The sequence below is a fragment of the Microcebus murinus genome, chromosome 10 (assembly GCF_040939455.1).
Source record: "Microcebus murinus isolate Inina chromosome 10, M.murinus_Inina_mat1.0, whole genome shotgun sequence".
Classification (NCBI taxonomy): Eukaryota; Metazoa; Chordata; class Mammalia; order Primates; family Cheirogaleidae; genus Microcebus; species Microcebus murinus.
Window position 1 is genome coordinate 34,835,341 of NC_134113.1, and position 19,827 is coordinate 34,855,167.

Sequence of the window (19,827 nt, forward strand, 5' to 3'; positions counted from 1 at the left end):
CATGGCTCTTAAACAGACTTAACCCCCAAATTCGACTGTTTCTCTCCTTTCCTCCCCACAAAGAGGTGCGGTATTGAGTCTTGAAACCAGAGTCCCTCAGAAGGAAGATGGGAATAAAAAGAAGGCTTTTGTGTTTTGAGATATATTTATTTGGGTGATTACTGACTATTTCAAAGAATGAAATGGGTTTGGAGAATCAATTTTTAATGCACACAAAAGTATAGATTCTTTTAACCCCAGATTTGCCTAGGGGCCTCTAAGTAATATAATACTCCTCCTATGCTTCAGTTTACTCATCTGTACAATGGGGAAATAATTAGCATCTTGTGCACTTTGTGATGAGCATTAAATGAGTTGATATATATAAGCTGCTTAAGGCACTGTCTGAAACATGGTAAATACTCAATAAATATTGCTATTAACATTACTATCATTGTGGCCAATACTCTTTATAATTTACAATAGTCAAGCATTGGTATTAGAAATACAAAATATAATGTACTTTTTATGCCCTTATTGTTATCTACATAGAACACTAATCTTTCATGTTTGGAAAAGTCTACTTCCTTTGCCTTTGTTTCTGATAGGACAGGAGAAAAGCATTGAACTCACAATTATGTAACAGCTAATAGTGCTACATATATCTCACTGAGATCTCATCATAGTCCTGTACATAAATATTATGCACATTCCATAAATGAGGAAACTAAGGCATTAAGGAACTTACCAAGTTAATACTGAAGTATTAGAGCAAAAATTTCCATCCAATGCTAAGTAAGTCCAAAGTTTTTCTATCCTCCACCTAAGACTTTTATACCACATTTCATCTTTTACTGCAAACCAACATTCACACATTATAAATTAGGACTTGGCACCATGAGTCCTTAGAAAATTGTATCCTTAAATTGAAAGATAAAACAGTCTAAAATATTCAAATATAGTCAAATTGAACTGCTAAATCAACAGGAAATAAAAAGTAGAATAGTAAAATAAATTATATTTATCTTCAAATATAACAAGCATAATACCACATGTTATTTTATAACTAGCATTCCTCCTTCCTCTTCTTCCCCAAACTAATAAGAGATGGCTCTATGGAAACTTCTGATACCCAGGCAATTTTTAAAACTCATATCCCTCCTAAAGCTCTGCTTTGATAGTGGGATTAGTAAATAAAAATATATTTACATTGAATATATCCAGAGAAATGTATCCAAATACTAATTTAAGCAGCAGAAAAACATAAAAGCTATCTTATCCAAGCTAGAGTCCTAGCATACAGATGTTGAAAAAAAAAAAGTTATAGCAAGGACACACTTTGAATATTTTAAGGCATATTTTCAGAGAAACAAGTTGACTTTCATTTTAGGTATTTATATCTACATTAAATAATAGACTAACAAGGGCTTCTCTCTTGTTAACAGTTAACAGCCATATACAGGCATACCTCGAAGATATTGTGGTTTAATTTTCCAGACTACCACAGTAAAGCAATAAAGTGAGTCATAAATTTCCCAGAGCATACAAAAATTATGTTTCTATTATACTGTAGTCTGTTTTGCATGAAATGGCATCATGTCTGAGGAAAAAATGGACATACTTTAATTAAAAATTCTTGATTTCTTAAAAAATGCTAATAATTATCTGAGCTTTCAGTGAGTTATGATCTTTTCGGTGATGGCGGATCTTGCCTTGATGTTGATGACGGCAGACTGATCAGGGTGCTGGTTGCTGACGGATGGAGCGACTGTGGTAATTTATTCAAGTAAGACAACAATGAAGTTCATTGCATCAGTTGACTCTTCCTTTCACAAAATATTTCTCTGTAGCACGCTCTGCTGTTTGTCAGCATGTTACCCACAGTAGAACTTCTCTCAAAATTAGAGTCAATCCTCTCAAACCCTGCCACTGCTTTATCAACTAAATTGATGCAATATTCTAAATCCTTTGTCATTTTAACAATGTTCACAGCATCTTCACCAGGAGTAGATTCCATCTCAAGAAACCATAAAATCCATAAAAAGCAATTCCTCATCTGTTTAAGATTTATGATAAAGACTATAGCATTTTAGTCACATTTTTAGGCTCCACTTCTAATTCTAGTTCTCTTACTCTTTCCACATTTGTGGTTACTTTGTCCACTGAAGGCTTGAACTGCTCAAAGTCATCTATGAGGGTAGAAATCTTCTTCCAAATTCCTGTTAAGTGTAATATTTAGACCGCCTCCCATGAATCACAAATGTTCTTAATGGCATCTAGAATGGTGAATGTTTTCCAGAAGATTTTCAATTTACTTTCCCCAGATCCATCAGAGGAACCATGAACTTTGGCAGCTATAGCCTTATGAAATATATTTCTTAAATAAGAAGACTTGAAAGTCAAAATTACTTATTGATCCACAGGTTGCAAAATGGACATTGTGTTAGTAGGCATAAAAACAACACTAATGTCTTTATGCATCTCCATCAGTGCTCTTGGGTGACCAGGTACATCATCAAAGAACAGTAATATTTTGAAAGGAATCTTTCTGAGCAGTAGGACTCAACATTGGGCTTAAAATATTCACTAAGCAATGCTGTAAACAGATGTTCTGTCAATACGGGCTTTGTTGATCCATTTATAGATTAGATTTCACACAATTCTTAAGAGCCCTAGGATTTTTCAGGATGATAAATAAGCATTGGCTAAAATTTTAAAGTTACCAGTGGCATTAGCCCTTAATAAGAGAGTCAGCCTGTCCTTTGAAGCCAGGCAATGACTTCTGCTCTCTGGCTATTAAAGTCCTAGATGGCATCATCTTCCATTATTAGGCTGTTTCATCTACACTGAAGATCTGTTGTTTAGTGTAACCATCTTTATCAGTGTTCTTAGCTATATCTTCTGGATAACTTGCAGCTTCTCCATCTGCACTTGCTACTTCACCTTGTACTTTTACAGAGACAGCTTCCTTCTTCCAACCTCATGAAAAAAACCTCTGCTAGTTTCACTTCTCTTCTGCAGCTTCCTCACCTTTCAGCTTTCACAGAATTGAACACACTTAGGGCCTTGTTCTGGATTAGCCTTTGGCTTAAGGGAATGTTGTGACTAGTTTGATCTTCTAATCTACCCAACCAGTGAAGCTTTCCCCATTATCAGCAAGAAGGCTGTTTCGCTCTTATTATTTATGTGCTCACTGGAATAGCATTTTTAATTTCCTTCAAGAACTTTTCCTTTGCATTCTCAACTTGGCAAACAGTTTTGTGCAAGAGGCCTAGCTTTTGGCCCATCTTCCCTTTTGATATGTTTTCCTAAGCTTAATCATTTCAGCTTTTGATTTCCAGTGAGAGACCTGTGAGTCCTCCTTTCACTTAAATACTTACAGGCCACTGGAATATTATTAATTGGCCTAATTTCAATACTGCTGTATCTTAGGGAACTGAGAGGAAAGAGAAATAGACAGGAAAGGATCAGTCAGTGGAGCAGTCAGAACACACACAATATTCATCAATTAAGTCTTCCATTTCATGTGGAGGTAGCCACAGTAGTAATACCAAAGACCACTGATCTCCGTAACAGATATAATAATGAAAAAGTTTGAAATATTTTTACAATTCCCAAAAGGTGACACAGAGACACTAAGTGAGTACAGGGTTTTGGAAAAATAGCACCAACTTGATGCACGGTTGCCACAAACCCACAATTTGTAAAAAAAAAAAAAAACAAAAAAAAACACACACACATACACACAATATCTAAGAAGTACAATAAAGCCAAGTTCAGTAAAATGAGGTATGCCTGCAGCCATATCTAAAATATATGTTCACTCATTTAGCTGTTTGTTCATTTATTCATTCACAGTTCATTCATTGGATAGACACTAAACACTTACTTATACTTTGTACTGGAACCTTTATATTAGAGGCTGACACTCAGTACTGACCAAAATAGTCAAACTCCCGCCCACATGGAGCTTATGTTTGAAGGAGGAAGAAATGTTAAACAAAGAACCTAAGACAAGGTAAAGTGATATGTATGAGGCTAATTTAGATAGGGCTGTCACAGAAACAGGAAAATAGGTAGGCTCTCTAAGAACTAAAGGATAAGAAGGCAATCTGGCAAAGATTGGTCCTTTCAGGTAAGGGAAATCATTAGAGCAAAGGATCTAAGTCAAGAATGAACTTGATGTTTCCCCAGGAACAAAAAGGCCAGCCAGGTGAATGACTGTGAAATGAAAGCCAAGATGATGTCACAGAGATAAGCAGGGGTTCTATCAGATAGGGTCTGACAGGCCACCATAAGAATTCCAGGGGTAATCTGATTTGCAGTGTTTAGGGGAAAATATTCAGCAAGGGATTTTTGTGATTTGACACATTTTCAAAAGATCAGTCTACACTCCTCTGTGGAGGAGGTCCTCACTGCAAGGGAACAAAATGAACAACAGGGAAATCAGTAGGAAAGATAACCACAGTAGTCCAGGGGGCAAGATTAAAGTGGTTTCCAACAGGATGGCTGGGCAGCAGGGCAGATGGCTGTTTCAAAGTGAGAAAACAACTTAGAAATTAAAAATCATCAATAAGATTAACTGTGGTAAAGTTATAATGTGAAACTAAGTTTCTTGCTTTCTGTCCAAATGAAAACGTCTCATACCCTTATGATTAAGTCATTTCCCTAGGTGCCTGGGAAAAGTTTTTTAAAAAATCGCCTAATTAGGCATATCTTTTAAAAATAAAGTTTAAACTGCTTAAGGATGAGAAAAGAAGTAAGAAAGAGAAACAGAGAGGTGAAGAGATCAGCCCTTGATATCTGTAACTAATCCGATACTCACCACCAGGCCACTTTGTTCTCCTATTATATGCACACAATCTTAAAGAATGCCAGCTTTGGACAAGGTTATTCTGAGACCATGATACAATGAAACAAAGAAAGATCACTTCATGATTTTGTCTAAATAATCCACAAAATATCAAATATCCTCTCTTGCTAAATGAATGATTTTTTTTTATCCAATCATAGAATTGTCTCAGCATCCAACCTAGAGGAGACCCTTAGACTTTCTTCCAAATCACACAGTGTCAAAATCCTGTAATCGGACATACAGTGAGATACCCCAGAGTTCTCCAGGGTGTAGTGTTCTCTCTCAATGCAAGGGAGTAATTACACCGACTTCTTTTACTCCAGGTGTGCCCCTTGTGGTTTTTGGCTGAAAGGCATCGATAGAAGATTTTATCATACCCAAATATGAGAGCAATTCTTTCTCAGAATCCTGTCTTTCTTAAATAATTGTTCCTCAATGCTGTGTTTATCAAAATACAGTTTAGGTTTTCAAAGAGCTGCCATACTTCTTTTATAGCTGATTCTATTGGTTAATCTTTTTCTACTACTTAAAAAATTTTATATTAACCAATTCAACTTTTTTACATTATGTCAATGTTTAAACCTTCCTGGTCAAACTACTTGAAAGTAACCAAACAAAACCTAAAAGAAATGGAGGAATATTCCAAGGCTTGTGATAGCATAATTTAATATTATAAATATGTCAATTCTCCCCAAATTAGTCTATAAACTCTATGTAATTTCAATCAATATTTTAGCATCATTTATTAAGGTACTAAAAAACTATATTTTAATATGATATAAAAGAAATGATTTTTATAACATATTTACCAAATACAAAGGTAAACATTGGATAATTTTTTTTTTTTTTTTTTTTTTTTGAGACAGAGTCTCACTTTGTTGCCCAGGCTTGAGTGAGTGCCGTGGCATCAGCCTGGCTCACAGCAACCTCAATCTCCGGGGCTCAGAGATCCTACTGCCTCAGCCTCCCGAGTAGCTGGGACTACAGGCATGCGCCACCATGCCCGGCTAATTTTTTCTATATATATTTTTAGTTGGTCAATTAATTTGTTTCTATTTTTGGTAGAGACGGGGTCTCGCTCAGGCTGGTTTCGAACTCCTGACCTTGAGCAATCCGCCTGCCTTGGCCTCCCAAAGTGCTAGGATTACAGGTGTGAGCCACCGCGCCCGGCCAACATTGGATAATTTTAAAAGTTAAATGTGAGACAATAAAGCTAACAGAAGAATACATAGAATATCTTTGCAGAATGGAAAACGACTTCTTAAAAGATCCCCAAATATAATACAAAAGGTAAAAAATTGATGGATTTGAGTATCTCAAAAGGAAGGACTTTTAATGAAGGACAATATAGACAAAGTTAAAAACATATGATATATCAGGAAAAGATATTTCAAACATCTCAACAGAAGGGACTATACTTAGAAAATAAAAGCAACTCCTACAAAGCAACAAGGTAAAGATAAAGAATCCAACAGGGAGGAAAATGGGCAAAAGGACATGAACAAAAATTTACAAAAAGGAAAATCAAAATAAATACCAAGCATTACACTAACATTCAAATTTCTTTGAAAGTCCCCAAAATGCAAATTGTAACAATGAGAAATATATTATACCCAGACTGGCAAAAATTTTAAAAATGGATAAAGCCAAGTACTGGTGGGAATGTGGGAGAAGGATCCTGTTGACTGTTGGTGGCAGTGTGGCCTGGGGCAGATATTGTCATGCCATCTGACAGTACCAGTCAAATCAACAAATGTAACTAAGTCAAAGATAAGCCCTGTCTGGCAATCCCACTCCAGAGAAATTCTCACCTAAGAAAACATGTTAAGAGGGTTTTTAATTCAAGTGTCTTAGTGTTAGTTGATAGTGATAAGTAATCAATATGCCCATCATCAGAGTACAATGTGGAAAATACACTTTAGATTCTTATGTAGCAGTCAGGACCAATAAATAACATGTAAATACTGTATGTAACATGAATGGACCATAAAAACCTAAAGAATCAAAATGCTGAATTGTGTCATAACAGTGAAAAATGTCAGATAAAATATCACACCTAAAATATCACTATTTTTTTTAACAAATGTATATTATAAATCTAAAGATACAAAGCAAATACGTTAGAACTGTTGTCTATATCACGCAGGGAAAATGAAGTCAGGAACAGAGATTAAAGGGAATAAACATACACGAATAAAAGACAAAACTTGCAGGAATCAACCTGAAAACTGGCCATGAGCCAAGGAATCTTACAAATCTAACCCTCTACAGCTAGAGTTGAGGGGAGAGAAGGAGAAGGAAAGGGAGGAGAAGAAAGAAAAGGGGAAAAAAGAAAATTAAAGTCACATGCCATCCTCTAAAATAGAGATATAGTTATGCTATATCCTACTTAAGGAATGAGTTAGCTATTCACTAAACTTTCTTGTAGTAAAACAATTCAAAACAGATGTTTGGAATTATCTTCAAATTTTCACTTTGGTACTTAAACTTTGGACCACTAGAACTTAAAAATCTGGTATTTCCATTAATATTTAAATTTTTTTATGTTTTTAATCTTATACATTTTATTGATGTATTTATTTCACATAATGACTTTTAAAATACAGTTTTACTGAAATAAAATACACAGAGTTCTTCCAAGAAATTGTGATGAAGCCTAAATAACAGTTATCCATGTTTTAAAGTTTGTATTTTAATAGAGAGTATGTACAAATAAACTCAATTCACACTTTAAACTCTGGAGATGATACAAGGCGTTTATTTATTTGAAGTTCAAAAAAGGCAATTAGTTTGTTCTAAGATCTCAATGTAATTTTTAAAAGTTTTCCCAATAGAGTTTCTGACTCTTCAGAGTACTCATTTCATTCCTGTTATACAAACTGAATTTCATAAGAAATCATTCCAATCTGAGAGTAGGAAGGGACTTCTGCCCCATCTCATGCCTATGTGGAACAAAAGAAAAGGAAAAGGGAGAAGAGGTGAAAAAGAAACTTTTAAAAATAAAAACAACAGTGCTTACTTTATCTAAATATTACTATATGCCTGATAGTGTCCTAAACTCATTTAACCTATTAAAAACCTTGCAGGTACACAGTATTATTATCCCCATTTTCCTAATGAGAAAACTGAGGCTTAGCTACCCTAAATAGCAGAGTTAATGACAAGGGAGGTTGGGATTGTTCTCAGGCATCTAAATGTAGTGAAAAGTAAGACTATCTCACCCTGTTAAAACTGAGTTTGAATACACATAATAACATATTGTAGTTCTCAATGTTTTGCATACGTATTTAACTTAGGAACTGGAGTTTAATATGAAAATAAGATAAAATTATTCAAGTGAGTCATCATTTCAGAACTGCTGGGCAAAAATAATTTTTAAAAAAGCATTAATAAAGAAAACTATCAGGTACCCATATTTCATAATATACTTTTCAGACTAGGAAAAAAAATCAATGCCAAAAAATATATTGTATTTCACATTTCTTTGGGAACATAATTTTAAATGTCACATTTTCCTGTTAACATATTGGAAACTGAACATACCCTACCTGTATTAACTAATAGGTGCTGCTCAAGATGTTGAGAACTTAGATACATTTATGAAAAATCTTAGTGTCCTGAAGTTGTCTTACAAGTGACGGAAATTGGATAAGCATTGTTTAGTAAGTACATGACCTATTTCCTTAGAGTAAGTATATATGACGATTATATTAAGGGAAGCAAATAGACACTTCTAAAAATCACTGGATAAGCACTAGAAAATCTGATCTGTGAAATCATTTTATATTTGAGAAGAAAAACAAATTATTCTTTTCTAAAAAAAAATCAAGAAGAAGTAGGAATAACTCTTAGCCCTTGAAATAGCTCAAGAGCTCTTCACACTGATGTTCAACTACATCTAAAAGGTATTTATTTACTAAGAAACTTGATCTCAGTTCACAACGAAAGGATCTCTTGTACTTAGTCCAAAATTAGTCCATTATCTGCCATGGTTTGTATTGTGTTCTTTGAGAGAAGAACAGTTAAATATCCCCATCTTTCTGACATCATTCTAAAGAGAAAATCAACTGAGACATCCCTCTAAAAAATGCTAAATGATTGCAGTCATAAATACCTTCAAAATTTTTCAGATTCCTCAAATATATAATAGTCCTAAGTTTATAGAAGTTAAATTCAAGTTTACTCTAATTTCATACCCCTGATAAATTTCAGGATTTCACATCTCTGCAATTTCATATCTCTGATACATTTCAAAAAAATAAAAGAGATTTTATCTGTTTTTCAAGATTCTATTAGTAATTTGAAGAAATTACATCATTCATTATAAAGTTTTAATAATTTTCTCTTTGAAAAATTGGTAAAATAATAAATGAATCTCTTAATATTTAACTCTTAGCTACTCAACATTCAAGCCTATATGTTCTTTGGGTTATCATATTGCATTTTCATTTCACTCATACATTGAACACAGCCACCAAACATGATAAGGACTGCATCTTTGTTTCTTGCTTTCTCTGAGCTTTTTTGCCTTAGAACTTATATCTTTAGTCTCTATATAAAAATCTTGAGTTCTATGTTAAAGATCTGCCCAAACTGAACCATTTAACTGTACTAAATAAGGAGATAAATCCTAAATTTTGCTTTGTTCAATTTTTTTTTTCAAATGGGCAAATATTTATTGAATGCTTAATATCCTCATTTGTTTTACAGGACAGAGTGTGATTTTAATATTTTTGTTTTTCAAGATGCTTTTTAATTTTTTTCCAGCATATTATAGGGGTACAAATGTTACATATATTGCCCTTGTCCCCCCTCTCCTCTCGAGTCAGAGTTTCAAGCATGTCCATCCCCCAGTTGGTGCGCTTCGCACTCTATGTATATACATATACCCATCCCCTTCCCACAAACTGCCCGACACCAGATAAATGTTATTCCTATATGTCCACTTAGGTGTTGATCTGTTAATACCAATTTGCTGGTGAGTACATGTGGTGTTTATTTGCTATGTTCAATTTTTATTTACTTGTTTGAAATGAGAACGTTACTCCCAAAAAGACGTAAAAATTGTAATCTTGCCGGTTATCTATGCCAGATGAGCTGCAAAAGAAACTGAATAATTTGTGCTTAATACATTCTAATTACAGGAATCAGAAAATATCCAGTTAATTTTCTTATTTCCTTACTTTTGGTCAATTCAGGTAGACCGGAAACAAAATTTATACTAATAAAGAAAAAAAGTATTAAAAATGAAAAGACCAAATTTGGTATCTCAGTAAGATATTAACACTGTTAGTCTTGACAGCACTGTTAGTCACCATGACATCTACATGCATATTGTAGTATCCTCGTGTAGAATCCAGTGTCTGTGTTTGTTTTGCTTTAATACATCTAGGGTTGTTCCTCAGCATTTTGTCATCTGTAATCTCTACCATATTCCTGACTTTGACTACGAGCCACTCCAATATCCACGGCCCACGTCTGCTGCAAATGCCACACACAGTACTTGATGTTAAATTTTACCTGCACTTGCCTCCGTCCATTAAATTCTTATCTAGGCAGAAGTTTTTCCCATGGCTTCTCCATCAAACCTTACCTGCCCTGTGTTTCTAATTGCAATGTGCTCTCTGTGAAGTTTCCGATCAATGACCCACAGTACTATTTATGTTAAGACAGTTAAAATAATTGCATTTTTAAATACAATGACTGACCAAAGCGGAAGAATTTGGGAACACCAAGACTTGAGGCTCTCCATGAATCATATCAACACACACTTTTTTCCAATCACACTGTTGAAATATAATAAACACTTGGTGAATACATACATCAGAATGCCATAAATATCTACCCAATTTATATAACAGCCATACCAAATGAGTAAAGGCTTTTTTGAAATTCCTGATGTATAGCTGATCTCACAGTCCATGAAGTCATCCAATTAGTACCTATAGATTGGTGTTAAACTCTCAAAGAGTATTTGAGTTGCCTCTGAGCTCATATCAAGAATAGAATTGTCCCAAAAAAGCCTTTACAGTTTGCTTCTATCACAAGTGGGATCATTTAAGTTTGGCTCAGGTCTGAAAGACAAAAAGCCCTTAGAAAGCCTGAGAGTTCTTAGACAAACTACACAGTATTTTGATTTCTAACCAACTCCTGGGGGAGCAAGGAGAATCCATTTTTTCCCTAAATTCCCTTTGTTCTTTTATAATCCAGTTTCATCTACTTTATTTCACAGTGGGTCCTCTCATCATTTGAGTGGCTTCCTGCCACCTAACAGCCCCCAGGTTAGTTTCCTACTTTGTGTCACTAAAGAAACTTTGATGTAGAAACATAAAACAAAATGTCTAAAACCTAAGTTTTAGTACTAGTCCTGTTACCAGTTAGATTTGGGTACACTCAAGTTACCTAACTTTTCTACTTCTTATTAGCAGTAAGTTAGTAAATATGTTATGTGAGCCAAACACCAAGGTGCTCACACGGTAGTAATGTTTTTCAGGGATTGGGGTTTTAGGGTGGGTAAACTAACAACTAATGAATGTGGTGAGCCTTGTAAGGGGGAAAGGGCACGCCTCTAATCATAATTTGGTTATGGCAAATTATGGCATAATTTGGGCGTGGCAAAGTCATAACATGTAACCAAAATGTTTGTACCCCCATAATATCCTGAAATAAAAAAAAGAATTTCAATTGCAAAATTTAAAATACATCGTTATTGGAAATGAATGCAGAATAAACTTTTGTACAATATCAGTAATTGACATGCTAATGTTTTCATTACACAAGCACAGGAATTCACTTCTACCTTAAAATTATTTTCAGTATTGACATGAATATGAACAATACCATTCAATCTTAACAATTATAGTGAACATGTAACTTGAAGGCATCCTCGGAAAATATTCAGATTATTCAAAAACAGAGGAAGTAGAGACAGGAGGTAGTCAACACCAATATTGCAAACTACCAAAACATATTTGTAAAGCTCAACGACATTAACTTAATTGATAAAGTAAAACAGAAAGCATCACAAAATCTCTTAGACCTTATGGGCTTTTGCAGGTAGTCTCATGACACACGAGTTTGAGGAATTTCCTGTCTTATCCCAAGGAAAGAGAAGGAAAGAAGAGCAGAAAGAAATATCACATTTCTTTATAATACAACTTCTGAGTTCCAATACACCGAGCCCCAAACTTACAAGACTATCGTTTCTTCTACCATTCCAGGCAAATTAAGAAAACATTGTGCTTTTATACCTCAGTAAACTGTTCCTTGTCAAAACTTGACTCTCACCTGATATAATTATATTTCTAACAGTTTCTTCTTTCTACACTTAAAATTTCTAGAGGGAAATTGTTCATAATTAAAACGTATGCCCACAATGTTTCCAAATAAGATAATAATTCTGATATTTTAATGTAATATCTTATGGAGTTTTACACAAAGGAACTGAATTATGCTGTTTAAGATAACTGACGGAATGTTCAGAGTAGCAGCTAGTATAACTGGGAGTTGGCATTCTTAAATACAAGACATAATAAAGCCTCTAACATAGTTCTGCCCTCAAGATTTGTTTTTGCTAATTTGTTTCCCTCTACTATTCAAACAAGTCTGAGTATGGTTTCTTACTTAAACATCATCATCATTTCTGAAAATAAGAACCTTTAATACATGTGATCATTATTTTTATGAAGTACATAACATGTATGTTCATCCGAGATCCCTTGGATGGTAATGTTCCTATTTTTAAAATTACAAATAAATTTAGCACTGATAAGCAAAAGTAAAATGATGAGATTTCTAACACTCACATACAGAAAAATAAAAATGGGGCTCACACTTTGTTTCAGAGTTATAAACATTCCCCTACATCAACCCCCTTTTCAATAATTATAACTTGAACATCTCACATTTTTCCATAATCCCTTCAGACTTATCTGGAATTTTCTTTTAAATCTATGATCACCAGTAATAGGGACAAGTATGTAATAAAACTAAAACTAAAAGACGTGCTGTGTTTGTCTTGATAATCTGTTCTGTGACATTATCAGCAATTATATTTATATTACAGCAAGAAATGAACATTATACCCTCTGTGCTTTATAAGGGTCAAACACCTATAATTTGATTTTGCACATGATAGTGCTCTTACACACTTTGTAGCTTATTTAAAGGGCTTGTTTCTCTTTTGCTGAAAGAAATTAAAATTTTCAAAAATAGCAGCTATGCTCAAACTCTATTCTCAAACATAACTTAACATAGCTAATCATTCATTAATTGATGTCAGATTTGAAGACATTTCTTAGGTCCCTTTTCCTTGTAGTATGGCAAAACTCTATGCCCAAAGAATCCCTCCTTGTACATACTCATAAAATTGCTAGATAAAAAAAAATATTTTTAAATAAATGCATTAATTGGTAGGAAACTAAGGGCAATCCTGAAGTCTAAAAACTGCATGAACGCAGGAATCCAGAAAGATAAACAAGCTTTGAAGGTGGTGTTCACCCTGCACATGTTGTTATCCGCCAAACTATGATGAACCAGGGTTTGGGCTTTGATAGAATCTATTGTGGTTTGGAGTTTTTTTTTCATGAAAAACTATATTTGTAGTCATTACAGCTGGACAACAAAAAAAATATGTGCTACTTCATTCTTAAAGGCATTTGAATTTCTATGACTACTCCATTCCAATGGAAAAGCAATCATATTTTATTTCTTCAAGAATATTTTGAAAAGGGCCTTAATTTAACAATTTGGCAAATTTGCTTTCTAAAATATTTTAGTGTAGTTCAACCAATGAGACATTTTCATCTTATTCTTGTCAGCTCCATTAATTTTTGTCTTTTCTCTATTCAATAGAAAAGAGATGGACTGAGAAGACAAAATTTCTTTACCCTATGGAAGCCTAATTTAACTTCCTATTTACTTCTCAATCAGCCTTTATTAGTGCTTTTAGCTAGCTTTCTCCTATAAAGTCTTTTTTAAAATGAAAACCTATTTTATAGCTTCTTAACTCAAGCCAGTCAGTTTTATACTATACCACAAAATACCACAGTGGTTCCTCATCTTAACTCATACGCTTTGTGTTTTATAAAAATCTGAACCTCTTTTGAAAAATTTTTATCTTACCTTAGAAGTGGCTTTACAGATTATTGAAGAAATATAATAGAATTTATTACACAATTCCAAAGCTAACTGGTTAACTACAACTAACCATAGTTAAAGAGGATGTTCAATTATAGGTAAACAAAGCTTACACCATAAAATTCAAAATAAATTAGTCCATTTTCACACAGCTTAAAGGTTTAGATCTCACTTAAATTTTTAGTTGTTTTCTAAATAAAATGGTATTCCCTCAACATTCTTGTTTCTTGAAATTTGATGCCATGTAAAATTGAAATAGAACTATCAATTTTACAGCAATCCAGGAAGGAAGAAAAGTTGCCAAATAATAGAGAGCTGAAACAACAGTTGTGTCTGTTTTTCTATATCGAAACAGGTAATATTTGTCATTTTCATGGATGATGATGAATGTGGAATGCTTAGATAACCACCTTGGGAATTCCAAATATATACATCATTTATATCTTTAATATCTATCATTTTACATATTTATGTTAGAAACCGGCATTTAAAAACCTTGTTAAATTTTCTTCATATTAACCCTCTTTGTTAACTGTTTAATTGCTTTCAAGCAATTAAAAACCACAGTCACATGTTTCATTAAGCCAAATGACAGTTAATAAACCAAACATTCTCAGAAGTCATTTGATTTTAAAATTGATAACTTAACTTTTAAATGCCTTTTAGCCAACAGATATGCTGCCATATATATGTTATCATTCTTTATGTTTACATGCTCACTGATCTGGTTAATTTTAATAATTTTGTTAGTCTGTGATTATGACCCTAATATGAAAGTTTGCAAGGGGGTGTTTTTAGGGAAGAAAGGTGATGAGTATGAGAGACTGGCAGCTCACCTAGGTGGGTAAGTTTCTCACAGATGTGAGATCATGGAGAACATAACTTAGAAATGCAATGACACATTTATGGACCCCCTATTATATACCAAGCAATGTTCTAGATAGTATAGAAAAGGAAAAATAAAGGCAGCTTTGGGACAGAACCTTGAAGAATGCATCAAGTTAGGGAGGGGGCAAAGCCATAAACAAGCAAGCTATGGGAAATAAGAGAAAGATAGTAAAAATTGCATACTCTCTTGAAAGCCATAGTAGCAGAGATCAATGGTGCCAAATTCTACAGGAACTAAAGACTCATGGGGATTTAGAGGAGGCCAGAGGCCAACAAAAGGTGTGATCATACATTTAACTGCTTTATAATTAATCAAGAAATGCTTTCTTCAAGCAAATACTAATCAATATGGCTTAATAAAATATGTTGTTTTAAAAGTGGGGGAAATCCTTTGAAATATAATGCGGCTTGCTCATTAAGGCAGTCAGAGAAAATTTCCTCTTTCCTAAGCACAAAAATGCAAAGAGTCATTGTGAAATCAGCAAACTACAGTAATCAACTCTATCTAGTATTTTCCTGACATTATCAACAACATAATGAGACAGGACTTGTGGTTTACATAGTCCAAATCAGCTATCATTTCTCCACCATCCAAATTTAAACCATAAATTAGCAGCACAGTCCCTATGACAGGCTTTACTCATCATCATTTGCATCCAATCAGTTAATGACTGGCAGCTGTCTACAAGACCCATTACCGAAGGCAGCAGTTTTAATGTATAACGCTTCATGAGGCTTAAAATCATATTCCATTAAAGCACATCGTAGACTGAAGTACTCCAAAATTTGGAAAGGCTTTCAAAGGAAGGAAAAAAAATCTAACTCCATCTGTAATCTCAGAAAACCTTATGAAAGACTGGCTTTAAAGAGTTTCTAATCTTTTGCTTAGGCTCAAGTAACATAATAGACTAAGAAAAACCTGCCTTAAGGAAGATTACTGCCAGTCTCATAATTGCTAAGGAAGTAACTGTAGCCAGAATTATTATTAGCATGTTATGAATAGGAAAAAAAAAATAAGGAACCTGGATTGAAAGAGTTTTGTCATGTATCAAAATGGAAGCATATGTCACAGACAGCAGTCAAGGAATTCCAAAACAAACTTCACTCTCAATTCTATTTTCCTTATTATGAAACATCCCTCAGTACCTGGTACAGCAACAGCGTAATATTTCATACTTTTGCCTTATTTCATGCATGTGCACTCAATCCTTAAGGAGAAACTCCTTAAGGGGAAACACTGATTATAATATCTATTATTCAATGTATTCATTACTGAATGCCTTCATTCCACCAGGCATTGTCCTCATTGCTACACATGTGGCATTTAAAAAAATGCAACAATCCCTGCCTTCTTCCACTGTACATTTTAGTGTATGCTGATAATACATTCAGACAATAAGCACATAAATATAGCATATCAAATAGTGAGAGATACTATGAGAAAAATAAAGCATGAAAAGAGGATAAAGAATGCCTGATAAGGCAGAGGAGTGGGTTTTTAAACAGGATAGTCAGTTTTGCATAAAGCATCTTAACCCTTTGCATTCAGATGTCGAGTGCGACTCGACACGGTTAGCAAAAATTATAGATATTAAAATTACTCTTAAAATTAAAATATCTTTACTGATATTAAAATATATCAGTAACTTGAAATATTAAAAAATCCAAATAAATAAGTTTGTATGAAAAGAAACTCCAGTTTTTTTTTAATTCTACTGCCGCACTTTGTAAAATCTGGGGTATTTAAAAAGTTAAATCCCAAGTAGAATAAAGGAATCGAGAAAAAAGCAAGTGAGTGCAAAGGGTTAATATTGCAGTATTGGACCAGAGACCTAAAGGAAGTGAGGGAGACCTCAGTGAGTGTATCTGGGAGGACACATTCTAGGAACAAGCAATGACAAGGGCAACAGCCTTGGAGCAGGAGCTCACCTGGCATATAGAAGGCACGTCGAAGAGGCCAGAAGGGCTGGAGTCAAGTTAGATAAGGAAAGGCTGATGGATATTTAGGGTCTTATCCATGATTGTGTGCTTTCAACCTTGAGAAAACTAGAGACAGAGGAAGACTGGGGGCAGTAGAAGGCTGTGCTGTGACTTCTGTTTCAAAAGGGGTCACTAGGGCTTCTGGTTAAGCAGAGACTCAAAGGATATAAAAACAGAAGCAGGGTTTGAGCTCAGACATTAAAGAGCTTGGAAGTTGTCACTCCCGTCCTTACAACACGAAACAGCTAAACAGACTGAAAATCAATAACTTGTCTCGGAAGCCTCAGTGAAGTGTGGTCACAGGGCCAACCACCAACCTGAAATCTGGAGAGACAGGCACATCCAGAGTCGCAGCAGAGGTAAGCTTACCTGAAGCAGAAGCTGCCAGAGACAGAAACTATTAGCAGCAATTAACTGGTAATTTTGACAAGTTGCTGGAGGCCTAGCATGGACTAGCTTGAGAGTGAGAGACTTTTGAGCGTGGATGTCTTAGGGCACCCCTCCCTACTATTGTGGGTTTTGCCTTCAGGGACCCCAGCAGCTTCTCACTGGGAAGAGCCAAGAAAGATGCTCCTCTGGCCCTGGCAGGCGGGAGAGGAAAGAATAAGCCTTAGGAAACATACCCAGAGCATTCTCCATAGCAAAGGCCTACTGACTCTCTAAAGCAAAGACCTTCCCAAGGCCTTGTCCCAGAGCCTTGGGGAAGCATATTCCTCTCACTCCAGCCCCTTCTAGCCACCTGGGACACAAGGAAAGCTAAGAAACATTTGTGAAGATCATAGCCCAGAGAGGCTAAGATTTAGTCATAAATTAATAGAACATTTTCCCTTCCCCACATCTTATAATAGTGGATTACAGCTGAAAGAGAAGCAAAATAAATTCTATCTGAATCCTTAGGAAAGCCCAAAGACAACAGGGAAGACAAAAACAGAGATAACCAGCAGAAATTGACATCTCTGAAACTCATGGCTATATAGCAAACATTAAATACAATCTAACTCTTTGCAGAATTAACATAAAACCTCATACTAACGCCCATTTACTTCAGTTCTTATTACCCAATGTATCATGGTTGACTAGAAACAAACAAGTACAAGACTGCTAAAAGGCAAAGAAATAGAAGCAGAGAGACCAGTAAGAGTCTTTTAATAATATTCCAGATGAAAGATGGCGGAGTTTTGGTCCGTGGCGGTAACAGTGGTTGTGATAAAAAGTGGTCAAGGCTCTATGTTTTTGACCACAGAGTGAAGAAGACTTGCTAATGAAATGGATGTAGGGTGTGAAAAGAAGAGAGGTGGGCAGGGATGACTTCAAGTTTGTCGGCCAGAGCTGCTGGAAAAATGGAGACACCATCAACTGAGATGGTAAAGGCTGCAAGTAAAGCAGTTGGCTGGGGCATGGGTGGAGCGGTAGGTTTCAGAAATTCATTTTTTTGATGTCTCAAAGGACTCATCATAATACTGGTCAGTCATACATTCATTTAACTAGCAATATTTTGGAGTGCCTAAATACCACAGCACTTCTCAAGTATTGTTAGTAAGAAGACATGGAAATATGTTGGAAAGTAAGGAAGTGTTTAAGAATTGTTTTATTAAGTGAATGGATGAATGAAGAAAAATATTTTAACCATGTCATCAAAATATCTTATTCAGAATCATAACTGTCAGCAATAATAGTGGTTAATGCTGAAGAATGCCGAAGAGTTTACAAAATGCTTTCACCGATGGGACAGAGTCTCCTACTTATACCTTCTTTTCTGAGTATATGCCTTCTCTTTTTCCACTATAATAAAATTTGGCTGAGTACTTGTCTTTTCAGAATGAAGATAACCTTTCCCAGCCTTCCCTGTAGCTAGGTGTGGCTGACGGTCTGTGAGCACACACGGGTGCGTGCAATTTCTGTGATATGCTGTTACAGAAAATGGGTACACCCATCATTTGCCCTTTCTCCCCCTCTTCCTGTCAGCTGAAGTGCTGATGTGATAATGAGCCATCTTGGACCATATGGACGGGGTGACACCATGGAGATGGCAAGGGAACAAAAGAGAAGACACATGGATCTTGAAAATCCATGGCGCCATCTTATCAGCTCTGGTCTGCACATACTCAGATTGTTACGTGAAAGAATAAAGCTTTCATCTTATTTAAGCCACTATTATCTCAACTTCTTGTAACAGTAGTTCAGCTTGAAACTTAACCAATAAATTTAATAAATCCTCAGAACACTATGATGCAGACTAATATGCTGGGGATTTTTGTTTTAATTCCTTACCAAATATCTCTTTTAAACAGCAGGAAAATAAATTGGCAACATAGCCTTGTTCTACATACTTATGTTTGCTAGTGAAGAAAAACTAGCTGAAAAGCATTCTGTAAAAACTAATTATAACAATTTTTAGAGCAAGATTCCTATTCAGGCATTCGATAAAACTGTGCAGTACTCACTACCTAAAAAAGCCACATGGTAATGATTTTTCATAGAGAATTGAGGAATTACATGGTATGCAGTAGCTCAACTTTAGTGCTGCAACTTCCCATTAAAATCCCTGCGATCTATTAAGCATTATAAGTACCAACAATTAGTTCCTTGGCTGAAAGAAATGTACAGTTGCTTACTCTTGACTTGAATTCTTAACTTAATTTGTGCTAATCAGATAAAGATGCCAAAGTTACTTCTAGGCTATCTAGATCTTTGGAGAGATATATATGTATCAGGTCATTTTCATACATTTGGAACAGTTTTGCACCTTCAATATTTGAATCCTGGTACAGAATTGTGTTGAAAAGAGCAGAAAAACCCTAGTTCAAATACTACACAAGCAATCATAATTTAAATAATACTTACAAATGGCTTATAAAGAAGTATCGGTCATTATTTACACTATGTATTTCTGCACTAAAAAATGTACACTTATTTTTATCCAATTGTTCTCTAGGTTTCATTACATTTAATTGCCTAAATCAAAGCAATCCACCATAATAGCTTTT

At 34.8% G+C, this 19,827-nt stretch overlaps 1 protein-coding gene across 2 annotated transcripts in view; it reads right to left on the reverse strand.

Annotated features, from left to right (window-relative positions):
• TMTC2 (transmembrane O-mannosyltransferase targeting cadherins 2) overlaps positions 1-19,827 on the reverse strand; it is a 378,826-nt gene that overhangs the window by 170,937 nt on the left and 188,062 nt on the right. The gene's annotated exons all lie outside the window — the stretch shown is intronic.